Below are 15,488 nucleotides of genomic sequence, written 5' to 3'. Positions count from 1 at the left end.
ATAGAACCATTGTCCAAAATAGAAAACATTTCCTGAACTCACTTAACTTTTCTTTCTGGGGGAGAAATAAAATCTAGGGGAGAGGTAAGCTTTGTAGCCAGATCTTGCAGATCATTTGAAGGGGATGTGAATAATGCAAGTGCTTTCCAGATTCCAGACCTGAGGAAGGACCTGTTCTGAGGGGTTGATGGTTGGTGCATTTCAGCTGGACTCTGCAGCAGTCTCTCCCAAGTCCTCAATATAAATGAGGTACTTCCTATAGCTCTCAGGTCTTTGAATCACACCCAAATGAACATGTTACCTTTCTCAGGGGACCTTGCTATGTGTCTGTGTTCTGGGTGGATGTACTTCAGCCATGAATTTTTATTGTGAATTTGAGGCAAGCAATTGGGAGAAGTGAGGTAAAGTGCTTTCTTGACACAGTTCTACCTTTTCTGCTCCTAAGCGTGAATGAGAAAGTGCAAAACTTGGAGAACATTTGTTTTGCAGCATTTGAGTATCAAAGGATGATCTCATTTGAAAAGTCTTGTTCTCGTAACACTGGTATTTGGGAGGGCAGGCTGAAGCAGTGGGAATTTATATAGGCATTTTTGAATGCCTGAGCTACTGGACTATTATGCTGAGTATAGCTGGTGAATGGGATGGCACTTGTCTTTCACTGCCCAGAGTCATTGTCCTTTAGCAAGCCCCCGAAGCCTCGGTCTTGTCTGTCATCTCTTCAGAGAGATCATAGACATCTCCCCCAATCCATTCTCCTCTTAAAGGGGATGTTAAGCAGGAACACAAGATTAAAGAAAGTGAAGTTTGCTTGCAGCTGCTATGTCCTGTCTGTTCCACTTAGCATCAGTGGTATTAAATGCCTTCTTCTGGGTGTCAGGTTCTGTGTGTGCGTAGCACCAAATCGCCAGCACAATCCAATGTGCATGTTGCTCTCCCTTCGCTGATTGGTTCCACCTTTGTATCTGTTTCCTACCCCACTGACTAGTGTCAGCAGCCTATTTGATGTTGAATGAATTAGCACCAAAGAAATAACTGATAAAAAATACACATTACCACCAAGCAAACTACAAAGTAGGAATTGGCTTCCTGAAGTTAGCATTCAGTAAGCATCTGGGAACTCTCAGGGTCTAGGAACAGACTACATTTTGCCACAGATATTTTAGCTTGATTAAAAATTTTTCCTAAAGGAAAAAACCAGTTCCAACACACAAATAATATTTTGTGCTGAGGCACTCAAAATAAAGGTTTTACGTCCTGTAAGTGTGGGGTTCAACACTACACAAGGAAGTTGTCTTTCATTCAGAGTGGGCATAGCGTACTTGTTACAGTTTTTATGGGTTTAAGTATGAAATTTCCTCCAAGTACATGGATGTTGACAGGGCAGAGGATACACATGTCCCAAGCTAATCTTTGGAGAGAAACATGCAAATAAAAGCAGTGATACTAATGAGAATGGGCAGCTCATGTCCATGAGCTTTTTGGGAACCATCACAATCCTGGCTGCTGTGGTGGACTAAAGCCAGAGAAATCTCTCTTATTTGGGGTCATTTGCAGAACATCCTGAGTATTGCTTTCAAAGCTAGGGAACTTTCTGGGAAATCTTTCATAAATGTTTTCATCTGTAATTTGAATGTCAAACTGCAGAGACTGTCTCTGGTATTTAGTACTGGTCCTGTGTACATTTTTTTCTGTTAAAACCTTTTGTGCGTTTCTCACCCCTAACTTCAGTGAAATTACCTCATTAGGGAATTCAGTCTGCTCCCGTGCCTGAGACAGAGCTCCCAGGGGTCTCGCACAGACAGGTATGTGGCACCTCTGTAGAAGAGTTCCTTAACTGCTTGGGGGAAAAACAACTCTCTGAGAATCATGATGGCTGTTTTGCTGGGTTTCAGATACATAACCCTCAGTTCTAAGAATTCCCAGGAACAGCCCCTCCTGCCAGGCCACCAAACAGTGCTGTTAGCTCTGGGTATGTTGGAATCTATGGCAGATAAAAGCATGCTGGAGAAAATATACTTGATACACTTGAAGTATTTCCTTAAAATACCTCTCTTCCTAACACGTGAGCTGTGGGTTAAGGTGTCTTGTAGCATGGATCCTCCCATGAACAGAGCACTACATTTTTTGCTGCTGCTGTGTTAAAAACCTTCCACCTTGTCGTACTGATATCTTTATCAAATTCTTGTTGAAACATGTTTAAAAAAAAAAAAACACAACAGACACACACACGCAACCCAGCAGTGAAAGCTCTAACTTAACGCCTCATGTTCTTCTCAGATTTCCAAAGCACTGAGGCCTAGAGAATATGTTTCCAATATCCTCTCATCTCTCTCTGTTAGTGTTTTACTCAGCTCCATGCTGTGGAGGTCCTGACCCCTGCAATCTCCAGGGGAAGGGGGTGGGAAGGGGGGTCAGGCCATGTTAGAAAGCTGCAGGCCACAGCCTGTGAAATAAGCCCGGTTTCCTCGACTCCTTTAATACATTTAACCTGGAAGAGGCCGTTGCTGGCCAAAGATTAGATTACCAATGTTGGCATGTTTGGCCTAACAAATGGCAAATGGATGACGTGCCAAGCAACAGCTAATCACTGTTGACACAGATCTATTGCGAGGCCTTTTAGAGGAGGGGATAGTTCATGTCTGCAATGAAGTTTTGTCCTGACGACTGAAAGAGAGTTGAGAAGGCCACCGGAATACCTGTCTCTTTGAATCTGAGGCCTCCCAAACTGTGTGTCATTTTTTAAAGGTCTCACCGGCCCTCTCAGAGGACGATCTAAATGTCCCGGCCTCCTCCAGGCGATAGGACATGAGAGCTTGAACCTTTCTCATAGCAAACCTGCTCTGTGTGTGTGTATCGCTGTACCTGTATCTTGACTGTCACTAATGCCTGGGCAAAAAAGAAAATGAATTGTTTCTGCAGTGTTGATTTGAAGTGATAGTAGTGTCAGCCAGCCTTGCTTAGCGAAATGTTTTTCTGAATGCCTTTCCATGGTCATGGCTTTAAAAGTGTTTTCTGGCTCCTTTTCTGTGATGGGTCTCTCACAAGAGGGTAGAAGTGGGAGATAATGACTGAGATGCAGCTGGTCTCTCTGGCTGAGCAAGGCTGCATTGCAGTTCTTGAGCTTCATTTCATATTGTCTCTTCTTTGGTTCCCCTAATGTCTGAAAGTCTGTTTACATCTTTCTTTTGCATGTTGCTGAGTACTTTCACCTCCACTTTAGGGTCACTGAAGAATGAAGGCAGTAATTCTTATTCCAAGGTGCACAACGCTTTCTGAGTTCTAGTTCCAGGTTAATGCTATTTTAATTTTTTTGGAGGGTGGAATTGATAAGACTGTGGTGACAGAAAAAGATATTCCTAAATGGTAGATTGCTGTTACCGTCGTACTTGGCATCCAGAATGTTCTTTACGTTATTTTGCTAAATCTTGGTCTTTTTCAGACACTGCTGCGTGATACTGAGCACTGCATGTGTTACCTCCTGTTTTGTCCGTGATTCAGCCTGGCTGACATTCATTCAGTACCATTGCACAGGAGTACATTTTGCCCCTTTATAAATATTCTGATGAACCTCATCAAAGCAAGAAGCAGAGCCTGGTTCCTCATTCTGTTCTGTGAGCTGCTTGCTCATATTCTCTCTAGCTCTTTTGTTTCCGCAATAATGTTTTCCCCGTAACTTCTAAGTTGTGTTTTGCAGCCTTTTGTTCTCCGACTTTCACTTTTGAGCTTGCCTGGCTCTCCTCTCCAGGGGAGCAGAGCACAGGTAGGCAGTGCTGTTATGGTTTCCACATTTGGCTGTGAGGCTCCTTTTTGCATTGCTTCCCATAACAACCATGTGTTCTTTTTAATGGTGACTTGACATGTGTACCTGTCACTGCTATCCCCGCCTCCTCTCTTGTGTAGCCCAGCAGGAGAGACCCCTCTCTGACTGTAATCAGCCTGAATCTTGAACAGTTCCTTTCCTAGCTGCTATCTTGGATAGCCTTAGTTAGACTAATTGTCTCTTAGCTTTTCAATTCTTCAAATCTAAAATTAGATCAAAATGTCTTGCTGAGTAAGTAAGCTCTGAAGGCTTACCAGAGCGGCAATGAGGAGGAGCAGAATCGCCTTCAACCACTTAATAATCTAAACGAGGTCGAGGGAAGAAGTTTGCAGTGAGGTCCTGTTTGAGAGCTCTGACTGTTGTTTGAGACAATAAGAGCAGTCTATATGGAACGTTCCGTGCAAAATCAAAGAGCATTTAGATGAGATCTGTCTGCTAGGAGGTCCTAGCCTGTGTTTTGCATAAGAAGAGATGACTAGATAGGATGTGGAAGTAGTAGGTGACAGAAGGGGAGAGAAAGAGTACTTTAGCAAAGCGGAAAATGTAACATGCTGAAGCTTGACATCTAGTAAGCAGCAAACAGGCTGAGATTCAACTAAGAGGGCATACGTTTTGTTTGCCTCATTGAACCGATGGCATTAGATCCAGTCTTTTTTTCTGCTTTCCTGTTAGTATTTAGAGCTCATATGCTTGATGGCAGAATATCATTCTGGTACCTTTCTTAAGAAGGCATCTGTACAATTTTATTTGATGCTGTTGACAGCCTGGTCGGCTGCCAGTCAACTTTATCTTCAGTGTCTGATTTCAGTTATAAGTATTTCTGTTGCAGATCAGTCTTGTGCACCTAGATGCTTCAGATCTTCATAAACCTTTTCAGGCTAGGATGTATCACGTATAATTTTTCCTTGGTTCAGAACTCAACCTACCTAATTTTAGACTTGTAACTTTTGCCGAGTCAAAGTGAACTGTCTATATTTCCCATTGTGAAGCAAAATATGCTATTTTCCAGGGAGCATTCATTCAGTCTTGAAATGTAAGATGCATGATTGAAATCAAGGAGCCCTTTGGAAGTACCTGTTTTGTCTTCTGCAGATAAAGGGAATCTAGGTGACTAATTTAGATCTGGAGAGCTATTAGTCATGGGAAATGAATCCCAACTTTTGAGAGAAAATCTGTGCTAGAAGTTGAAGACTGAGTACCTCTGGGAACAATGTAAGGTCCCAAGTGCCTTCAATGCCATTGCCATTAAAGTCCTGCTAAATCTACTACGCACCGTAGCAGGAATGGCTAGTGCTGTTTGAAATGACTGTTCTTCTGTCACATGTGTTCCTGGTTTTTGGACAGCAGCTCATCACTGGAGGAGGCGGTGCTTCACCTTGGGTCTTCTCCTGTTCCTGGCTATTGGGATGGCCAGTGCTTTATTACTTCTATATTGACAAGATGTGTTTTTCTATTTAATTTCTAGCAGGGCTATCCAGTACCAAAAGGAGTGTGAGATTTGTCTTTCTGAACACAGTTACTGAGAGAAGAGCACTGAGCATGGCTGCACATTGATGAGGCTCATGCATTTGTAAGGCCTGATCTTTTTTTCATGATGTATTTACATTCTGGCCTTTGAGGGTTTTTGGTTTTTTTTTTATATCCATATCTGGTTTGGGGAATACTTTAATGTTTTGTTTAGCCTTAGAAACCAGAGGAATTAATGAGTCTCTTTACCTTATAGACATGTCTGAGAAGGATAGATTTCTGTAAAGGGTAAGTCTCTCTTGCCAAGGTGGGTTTGCCTTGGTTCTTAAAGTGGTGGTGGACCTGCAGGAGGGTGAAGGGGTGGGCAAGAAATTGTAGTTGTAGACACATTTTGGTTAATTTGCAGTGTTGCCATTGAAATCAATAGATGTGCTTTTAATTTATACAGAGGTGTAAGAGTACTACAAAGTACAACCATGAAAGGTAATTTTGAGTTTGCATTTAAGTATGTGCTTATGTCTTTGGTTATGCGTACTGGGATTGTGTGCTCTCAGTTTGCTCGTTACATGTGCCCCATGCTTGTATATACAGAAATGTGTGTAGTCACAGGACCTACATTCCCCATCAAATTTAAAATCCAAGTAAAAACAAGGGAGGGAAACAAAAAAAAAATATTTGTTGTTGTTGTTGTTGCCAGGAGTTATGTTTGCTGCTTTTGTTTTCTCCAGAAATGAAAAGGAAAAATAAGGGTGAGGAGGCAAAGGGGGACGAATTTGTGTGTAAAGAGGCTGGAGTTTGTCAAGACAGAGACTCACGAGAGTCTCATCAGCCTCTGTCTCGGATGCTGAAAGCTGTTCTTGGTCATGCGTGCAAAGGCTATGAGATGGGGCAGAGTAGGACCTGCGGGAAGGAAGAGAAGAGAGCAAAGATGTTGAAGGGGGTGGGGAAGATGTGGAAAAAAACAAAACAGTTACAGGGCAGAGGAACGGAGGATGGGTTTAGTTTAATTAGGAGGGAACATGAGAGAAAGCTCAAACAGCGCACACACACACACGCGCGTGCACGCACACACCCTCTGCTCCACACTCTCACCCCCCAGAAAAAAAAAATTCATCACACCGATTTTTTCATGGTCTGGCAGTCAAGTGATAAAATTATCAGATGAGGGTCCCATTCTCCTTTCCCGCAGTCACTTTCGCCAAGTGCACCACGTCTGAAATAATGAAGCAGATTTGATTAAATTTTCGCTGGCTGAAGCAGCCACGCTAATTTGGAGATGGGCTTATTAGTTTAATGACCGATCCGAATAATCAGAATTCATTAGCATTAGTGCCACTATTGTCAGCTCAACATTAGCCCTGGGCTGCAGTACACAAAGATGCATAGTTATATATTTATATATAGAGAGGCTGTATTTATACACAGTGAAAGAGAGAGGGAGAAAGCGATAGAAGAACTATACATGTGCATTTACATTTTATGATCTTATTCTTATTCCTTGCTGCATATCCTTGGCCATTAGCAATCTACTAAAAGGACAATCAGATATAATGAGGCTTTGTGGAAGAGCGTTGGTCTTGGTCAGCTACGGGTAATCCAGCCTGACGCTCTGAGTAGGTAAACTCCGGGGCCCAGTTTGCAGATAAAAGCAGTTGGGGTTTTCTTCCCATAATGTGCTGTTGACTTCAATGGCCATTACTTGGATCCAGAGATGCTAGGAAAGTGCTCAGGGTTTGGAGCTGGGAGAAGCTCCAAAAGAAGCCGGGGATTATTAAGGTATTTCATCTGCTTCTCACAAAGTATGTTTGAAATGAGTTATCTGTCAGCTGGTGAAAGGCTCTCAGAAAGACTGTAGGCCTCATCTTCTGTCATCATGAAGGTATGATGTGGTAGTTCTTCTACCAAAATCAATGAAGCTTGTAGAAGGTTGGCTTAAATGAAGAGAAAAGAAATTCAGTTCCCAGAGCTCTGATGGTGGTAGCAACTTAGCTGTCAGCTCCAACTCCTGCTCCATTAGATGCAATAAAACAAGATTAATTTAACATTAAGGCTGCCCAAAATGTCAAAAAATACAAATTACAAACCATGATGTTTACTCAGGCTGGTTGCATGTCTCGTCTGTCTTCTGATAAACATCTTTTCATGTAGAGAATACTATATTAAGTCCCACACTTAATAGAAAATGCAGGAACGTGTAAGACTATTTACACTGTAGAAAAGAATGGATGTTATAGTTAGTTAATACTACTACTTGCATTTCCTTACATTGTGAGCTTTTAAAATGATAAAATGGTATCATTATTTCTGTTGATTGGGGGGGGGGTGTTTGAACTTAATATTCTTGTTTATAACATCTAGGTTGATATCTATCGCCTTTGAGCTAAAGTGTACAAGAAGCCTTCACTTTCCGTAGGAAAAAACGTCCTGGTCTAGTGAAAGGTGTCCCTGCCCATGGCAGGGGGGTTGGAACTAGATGATCTTTAAGGTCCCTTCCAACCCAAACCATTCAATGATTCTATGAGTCTATATTTCCAGGTACTTACCTAATTTTTGCCCTAAAATTTGTGAGGCAAGTAGTTTTACTAGTCCATTTTTACTAGTCTCGATTTTATTTCACACTCCAGTCTCTATTACTTTGCATGACTTGCCATGCCTGTGTAGTGTGTCAGAGGTGTGGTGGGAGAGCCATGTAAGATCTACTCTGGACCTGACAGGCATGTCTACATCCATTTAACTACTGTTGAAACACAGGTGTTTGTAAGACAGTATCTAATACATCTTGCTTGTTTGCTTTTCCTCATTTCTTTGCTACTTTGAACAGAGGTGCTTTTCTTTTCACCTTTACAACTCACCTGAAGGGGCATTCCATCACAATTATATTGACAAAGTAAGATATATTAAAATAATATCTCAGAGACTGCAAATAAATCACTAATATTTGGGGAAACATTATAACACCCATCTGTCCGTGACCTGGGTTTATATATTGATGTATTGAGGAGAGCACAAAGCACCGGAGTCGGGTGAGTAATAGCAAAGTCAAAAGCATTTACAAACGTAAGGATGATTGACTACAGAGAGTTTCTCCACCTAATTCATTTGAACAATTCTGCGCGGTGGGAAGATACATTCATTTTACCTTTGGACCTTCAACTTAGATGCCCAAAATGGGGTCTTTGACCTACTCTGCAGTTGGTGGAATCTGGAGAGAACAGCAGAAAGGTCCATACCTGAATCACAGACTTCCTCATTGTTAAATAGGTGTTTAAGGATTGATGAGGAGACTCTTCCCTTGCAAGTCTAGTGTCTCAGAGAAGTACTTCTTTTGGAGAAAGGGCATCTACAAGTGGATGGTTCAGCTGTTTTCATATAACCATTGGCATCAGTTGTGTTACTCAAGTACGGAGAACTGGAAAAAATCACATTTGCCTTTACTAACTTTCTCTCCTCAGTAGTTACACCTCTTGGGATGCTTCCTTTCACCTCGCTCAGTATCATTGGATTGTCTCACAGTGTTATCTACCAGGGTCTTCACAGCTGCTGTCGGTCTGGTCTGGCAAACAAATATCTGGAATAAGTGTACCTCCAAGAATTAGCTGGGGTATTATAAAACCCTTTTGGCCTTCTGCTTTTAGTAACTGCAGAAATTTTCCCTTCTACATGCCCTTACGTGTTACTTTGGTAATTTAGTGTTGCTTAAAATTTTTCTTTTTCTTCTCCTACAGAGATTTTCAGTAACAGGAAGCTGATATTACTTTAAATATTACTTGTTCATATAAAAGCTTTTTAAAACTCAGTAAACGTTTGAAAATCCTTTTTTTTTTTAAATTCAGGTTGTTCAGCTTTTAAAGTATAACAGAAGTTCTCTGGCCTTGACTAGGTGTTTCAGGCATATTATGACCTCAAAAGTTAGAAAACAAAAACTGGAAAAAGACTAACAGGTGAAATTTTCTTCATCTTGTAACTTTTGGGTTGTCTGCTCTGCTGAACAGCATACTTTGCAATTCAGCCAAGTTAGTAGGAAATGGATGTAGTTGGGGGAAAAGTGCTTCAGTATTCCAGATGTTAATCTAAACTAGAAGTGGTCAAAATCTTTTGATTTTCATGCAGAGGAAAAGGGGCTGTTGTGCCAGGTTGTCTTCTCCTGGACATCTGCTTGGTGCACCAGGTTGACTGAACCCCGGTATTTGCTTTTCATTTGGAGGAAGAAATCTGAGTCTCTCCAAAGCAGAAAATGGATCTTTAGGAGAAAGATCTGGAAACCTCAAAAGGCGAAATGTTATTTTGCGAAGTGTGTATTTCAAAGGTAATAAATAGGGGCAGAACTTGGTGCAATAGCCTGGTCTGACAAACTGAGAATAGAAGGAACTTTTAAGTGTAATGAGGAAGAGAGAACTTTGAACACAGCAGAATGGAGAGAGTGCTCAGTGAATAGGCAGTGTCTGTGCTCTCGTTATTTGTTGTTAACCAACGATCAACCTTCTTCAACTGTAAGTCAGAGGATTTATTATTTTTTTAATCTTTGAGTTCTTCTGTCCGTTACATGTGAGTGAACTGGAATTAACACCACTACAGTCAGCAAAAAGGATTGGGACATGAAGTGACGTCAGTGCGGTTAGGACTGATTTTAAAATGCCAGCAACATGTTATTGGCAAACATCTAGAACTGAGGCCATAAACGGTTTCCCTGTGTTTTCAGGGGTATCGGATAAAGGAGAATTCAGTACTTTTTAACTTGCTTTCATTGGGTGTAGTTTACTGAGTCTTTTTTCTTCGATTCCTTTCACTAATCCCATCATTGCATCGCTGTGATTCTTGTTGTCCATTAGGTTATTTCTTTGGTGTCTCCTTGTGACTGCTGGGCATGGCAGTGGGATCTTTTAGAAGACCTTATTCCTGTTAGGCCGTCTGAATAAGTGAATAGACTTTTATGATTCCTTAGTTTGCCAGCGTCTGACCTCTTTTGGAAATCTGCCCTTCTTCAAGGAATTCAATAGATGTTAAGTTCTTTGAAATCTGGTGCTGATTTGATGGTTTTGAGTGCTTTAAGAATCTGACTCTTAGCTCATTCAATAGTCTGACTCCATGTCTCATTTCTGGATATGGTTCAGAGTGATAGTTGTTAACCTTGAGTTGCTTTTTGGTCTCTCAGTTCATGCAGTATTGGGTGTTAGAGGTATCGATCCCAGTTTTTGCTTTGTTACTAACTTGTGCAGATGAGTCATTTATTTTTCACTGTTACACATTGTCCTGTGAGCTGGGGAGTCTGACTATGTCCAGCTTTTACATTGGGTTTGATCCTATGTTGTATCTAGAACGAAGTAACTGAAATTGGAAGCAGCCTGTGATCATTTTGCTTTTCCTGTCTGTTCTTCCTTTTTCTTCCCACCTAACAACGACAACGTCAGAAGATGATTGCTGTTTACATGGGAATCGCCGTACTGGATTCAATCAATGGCCTCTGCAAATTAAATCAATACCAGATGCTCTAGATGAAAGTGCATGAGTTCTGCTGAAGAAGAATTTTGCAATTTAATAAATTAATTTCTTCACTCAAGTTCTAGCCCCAGATGTACAGAATAGGGGAGGTACTGTCTGGGTACTCCTGTTTTCAAATTCCTTCCAGGGAAATGTATGTAGTAAACATCTTCTTCTTTGCACTTTGCATACTCTTTCCCTTGTGGCAGGAAATTCTGGCCGCATAATAATGCATCATATTTTAAGTTAAACTTTGATTCTGCCTTTACTGCACCCATTTGCTGTATAAAAAAGAGTTTGTAGCAAAATGTCAGGCACTTAACAGCTACAGAATTGTAAAGGTGTGTCTTAGCCCTGACCACAAAGTATGGTCCCAAAGAACATGCCATTTAGAAACTCCTTGGTCTTTCTCATGTCCTCGGCTTTGTTTTCTGTCTCAAATGTTGCCCGTGCAAAAGAGTGCCTGAAGCACAGCTGGCATGCAGGCAACTTCAAGATACTGGGAAGCATGTATGTGCAGTAAATCCTGTGGCCTAACACTTTTATAGGGTAGGATTATAGTTGCTTTGCTAGTCTTAATTTATTTTGAAGGGAGACTGTTACATGCTAGGTGCACAAAGGCACGAGGTTGTACTTGAGATTTTATAGCAATTAAAAAAAAAAAGTATCTTTGGAGATATGGATCATACTGAAACTCTGTCATAGTTCTGAGCTGTGAGATTTTGAAGCCTCAGTTAATGTTGGTTAAGCGCTTTCAAATTTGTCCCACAGCTGAGCTGTTTGCTTGCACTTACTGTATGCTTCATTGTAACATGACTTAAAACATTCACTTTCTCGTTCTAGGAAACAGTAAGTGACATTCCTTTAGCTTTAAGTAGATGCATATTGTGTATGAATTCACCATCATGAAGTTTTGCAAGCCATACACAATAAGCCTGCCTTTCTTCCATTGATTTTAGTTGGTATTCCTAATACTTAAACTAGGACTTGATTCTACAGACATTGAATTGATCTTGCTGGGTCAGCATTGGCTCCAGCTTCTCCTTGTCATTCAGTGAGGTTTTTCTGCCGTCTCAATTGGTGGAGGGGGATGTGTGCATGAGGACGGGTTGGGCACTTGTTTCCACTTTGGATGTGATGAGGAGATACCTGCATATGCTTGCTTGTTCACTAACTGGTTGTTAAGAATCAGATACAGAAAAATTGGCACTGAGGGCCTTCTCTGCGTAGTTAAATGACTGCTGGCATCTGGCCCACCTTTCTGTGAGATCAGGTTCTCTGTCTTGTTCTAGTACTGTGTTGAAGACGCAGCTAGCGTAAGACTGGCATTGCCAAAAGGCAGCCAGAAGGTCCAAAAGACCTCCAAGTGTCTGTTGAACTTTAGATAGCTAATGGGAATGTTGTTCATTAATGTACCCATGGGGATTTTAAAGGGGCATAAACACTTCTGTGATGAGTAAAATGGAGGAGTAAGCTTGAGAGACCTGTACATGAGAATAAGGAGAGTCTGGAGGTAATACAGAGTGGTGTCAGGAAGTATTATGTATGTAGGCACTTGTTAAGGGGCCAGGATGTTGAAGGAGGATGAGAGTCTCCCACAACAGGATAGCTGCTAAAATATGTGACATAAGAAACCAGGTCTTCCAGAAATATGAAAGGATCACTGTAGTGTACATAATTACAGGGATGAGAAACCACTTTTGTTCCAGTAGAGGTAAAGCAAAGTTTAAGCTCTGTGTAGAATGCCTGTATGTCAGTTCTGTTGACTGCATAACCACTGGGAATGAGTCGACTGGAGCTGACCATTAATTCCCCAAGCCATGCCAGCTCTAGTCTGGGCAAATCAAGAACGTGTCAGCTTGATGGTACGAGGATGAGTAAGTTTGCAACACCTAAAAGCTGGCATGAAAGAAGCATACTGCAATTTCCTACACAGCTGGCATGTATCTGCGGCCAGCAGACTTGATGTGAGCCAAGTGTATAACAGAATGACAGTATGAGTTAGAGCCTGGTCGCTTAAGTGCAAGGTCACACAGGATCCTGTCGGAGGTGAATGGCCTCTGTGCCACTGTAGGAAGAACTTGGAAACCATGAAACACCTACAAATAACCGCCTGGTTTATTGTCTTATACACCAGACTGTCTGACAACTTGTCTGCCTATGGACTAGAAAGGTTTTCTGGAGAAATTTAAAAGCTATTCTTGGTGAGATCAAGAGACCCATGAGAAGGTAGCAGCAGAAGAAGCAGGTGTGCATGGTATCCTGTAATCACTGCTTTACAACAGCCTGTTTCGGTGGCCAGAATGGTACCCAGACATGGCATCAGCCCAGCATTTTCTTGTCTGAGCAGTATCTTGAACAGCAGTTTCTTGTGACTTGTGTTGGAGGACTGGCCTGGGAGGAGCAGCTGGGGAGAGTGGATTTGGAAAGAGCTTTGCCAAGCTCCTAGATTTCTAGGTTGAGTGTTTTCCACTTCTTGTTTTGAGATGATCTTTGTTCTTCCCCTCATTTTCCCGCTTTTTGTACTTTCCTGAAAGAGTTTATTTCCAAGGAACCGCAAGTTGTGCACTGGTCATTAAATAATAAGAATTTCTGGCTTAGCCCTTTGTAGACTTCTGATTTACCTTGTGTGTTGTTTTTTGATTCACTAGGAAAAAAACATTCTGCTATGTAAAAACAATACACTTACACCAACAGGATATTGCTTCATAGAAAAAAGTGTGAGAATTACCATCTGAACAAATTGATCAGCTTTCATTAGAATTAAAGTACACATTCTGATGGAACATTATTTACGCTATAGACAGATGAATTTAAAATACACCGGCAAAGGTCCTTTTCCAGTTTTTTGAAACTGGAAACCAGCATGTTACATTGCATCATTCCCTGTGAGTATGAGGCAGTCTTTCAAGTTGGAAACGACGATAATGCTGCCCTGTGATGTGCGATTCCTGCCCGCTGGTTTGCAGTGCAGTGCACAGAAGGCAGAACAGATACTCCTCGGGGTGTGGCTCTGCCCTGATTTTACCTGCAGCCCCTCAGCTGCGTAGCACAACTGTTAATCCTCCAGTGGCCCACACAACACCTCACTCAGCCATCCACAGCTGAAGGCGCTAAGGGAGTCATAAAACAAGCTGCTTTCTTGGGTTGCTAGGGAGTGGCAGCACGAAAGCTCTCTTTGGAGTGGGATTATGGGATATAAGCCGTGCACCTACGCAATCGTCTGCATTTAATTTCCCTGATTTATTAGTGCGAGTTTCTTGCACCTTCAGGGATGGTGTATCATCATCCGTTTTTGTAAAAGGGGAATACCTGTTGTTCCCTTCTCTGTTTGCTGACTGGCAGCCAGAGCAAAACCAATGGCTGTGGAAAGTTAAGCGGTGGAGCTTCGGAAATAGATTGAACTGCAGTGGTATTGCTGCTTCTTTCAAACTTTCTAACTAAAAGATGGTGTTGGATACAGTGGGGATGTAGAGCCCTTAAAGTCCCTGTTTGCTCCACAACAGAGAGAAATTTCCAAGAGGAGTTTTAACCCAATGCCTGGACTTCCAGGCTGCCAGCTGTGCAGGGGTGCTCAGAGGAAGAGTCATTCTGACTCTGGCTTCCTGGGGTTTGAGGCTCTCTGCCCTGCTGCAGAGGATTTGCCCTGCCCCTGGGGGTGGTCTCCAGGCTGAGTGCCAGCAGGACGAGTCCCGGGCAGCTGAGACCACTTCTGCTTCACTTGGGCAAAAAGGGAGAAGAGAAATTCGCTGGAAAAACTTTGTATACAATTCTGCTGTCTCATGGCAAATTCTGACTTCTGGTCATCTGAAGTGGGTCAGTACAAATCATTCTCCGTGGGCGACCACTCACAGCTGCAATGTGTTTCTGAGAGGCTGTTTAAGAAAATGATAAACTGAGAGGGAATTAGCTGTTGCCTGTTAGTCAGAAGTTTTCAGTGGTGCAAAATGCAGCTTTTATCTTTCTCCATGGCTGTCCCAATTCCCACTTAAAAGAAGAAAATACTCTTTTCAATAAAGAGGCTCCTGACAGGCAATTATTGTAACGCTGGCACAGATTTTCCTTTCTCAAAATTGACTTCACTAATATGAGCCAAGATTACAGCACTTTTTGGAATCTATTGGTCAGAGGTATGGAGCTGGCTTTCTTCTAAGTTTTCTAGTTCTTCTTGGCTTGGGACAGAGTAGGGATGCCAAAAGGTAGAGGCGTAAAAATCTTTCCTTTTGAAGTTAATCAAATAATTTGAACATTTCTCACCTCTACCTTAAGACTGTTGGGATTAATCCAGTGGCATATGGTAACCTTGAAAGACCTCCAGCGCACATATCAGAGTTGTCTCTCTGGTTTTAATATGTATGAATTCTCCCCTGCAATCTTTCCTCATTCTTGATGATGTTAACAAATCACTGTACAGCTCTGTAGTGTTTCTGTAGAGATTCCACAAAGCAGCAGCAGCCGTGGCCATCTGAAGAGTGCTGAGACTGTGGCACTGTGTGCGCACTCTAAAATCTGTGCATTTGCAGGGGGACAAGAAGGCCTGAGCAGGGAGCCTGTCATGAAATACTTGGGCTCACACATGAAATGTAAAGTTGCTTGCTTTATTTGCGGCCAGTCTTGCTTTTCAGACTTGCTGCTTACATAAAAGGTAACAGGGAGAAAACCTTAAAAATAACTCTGAGCGCTCCGTAGGGAGAAATACAAGGAAGGGTGTTTGGAGCTACGA

The sequence above is a fragment of the Phaethon aethereus genome, assembly GCF_964289735.1.
Source record: "Phaethon aethereus genome assembly, chromosome: 17".
Taxonomy (NCBI): domain Eukaryota; kingdom Metazoa; phylum Chordata; class Aves; order Phaethontiformes; family Phaethontidae; genus Phaethon; species Phaethon aethereus.
Note: the sequence above shows the minus strand (reverse complement) of the source record.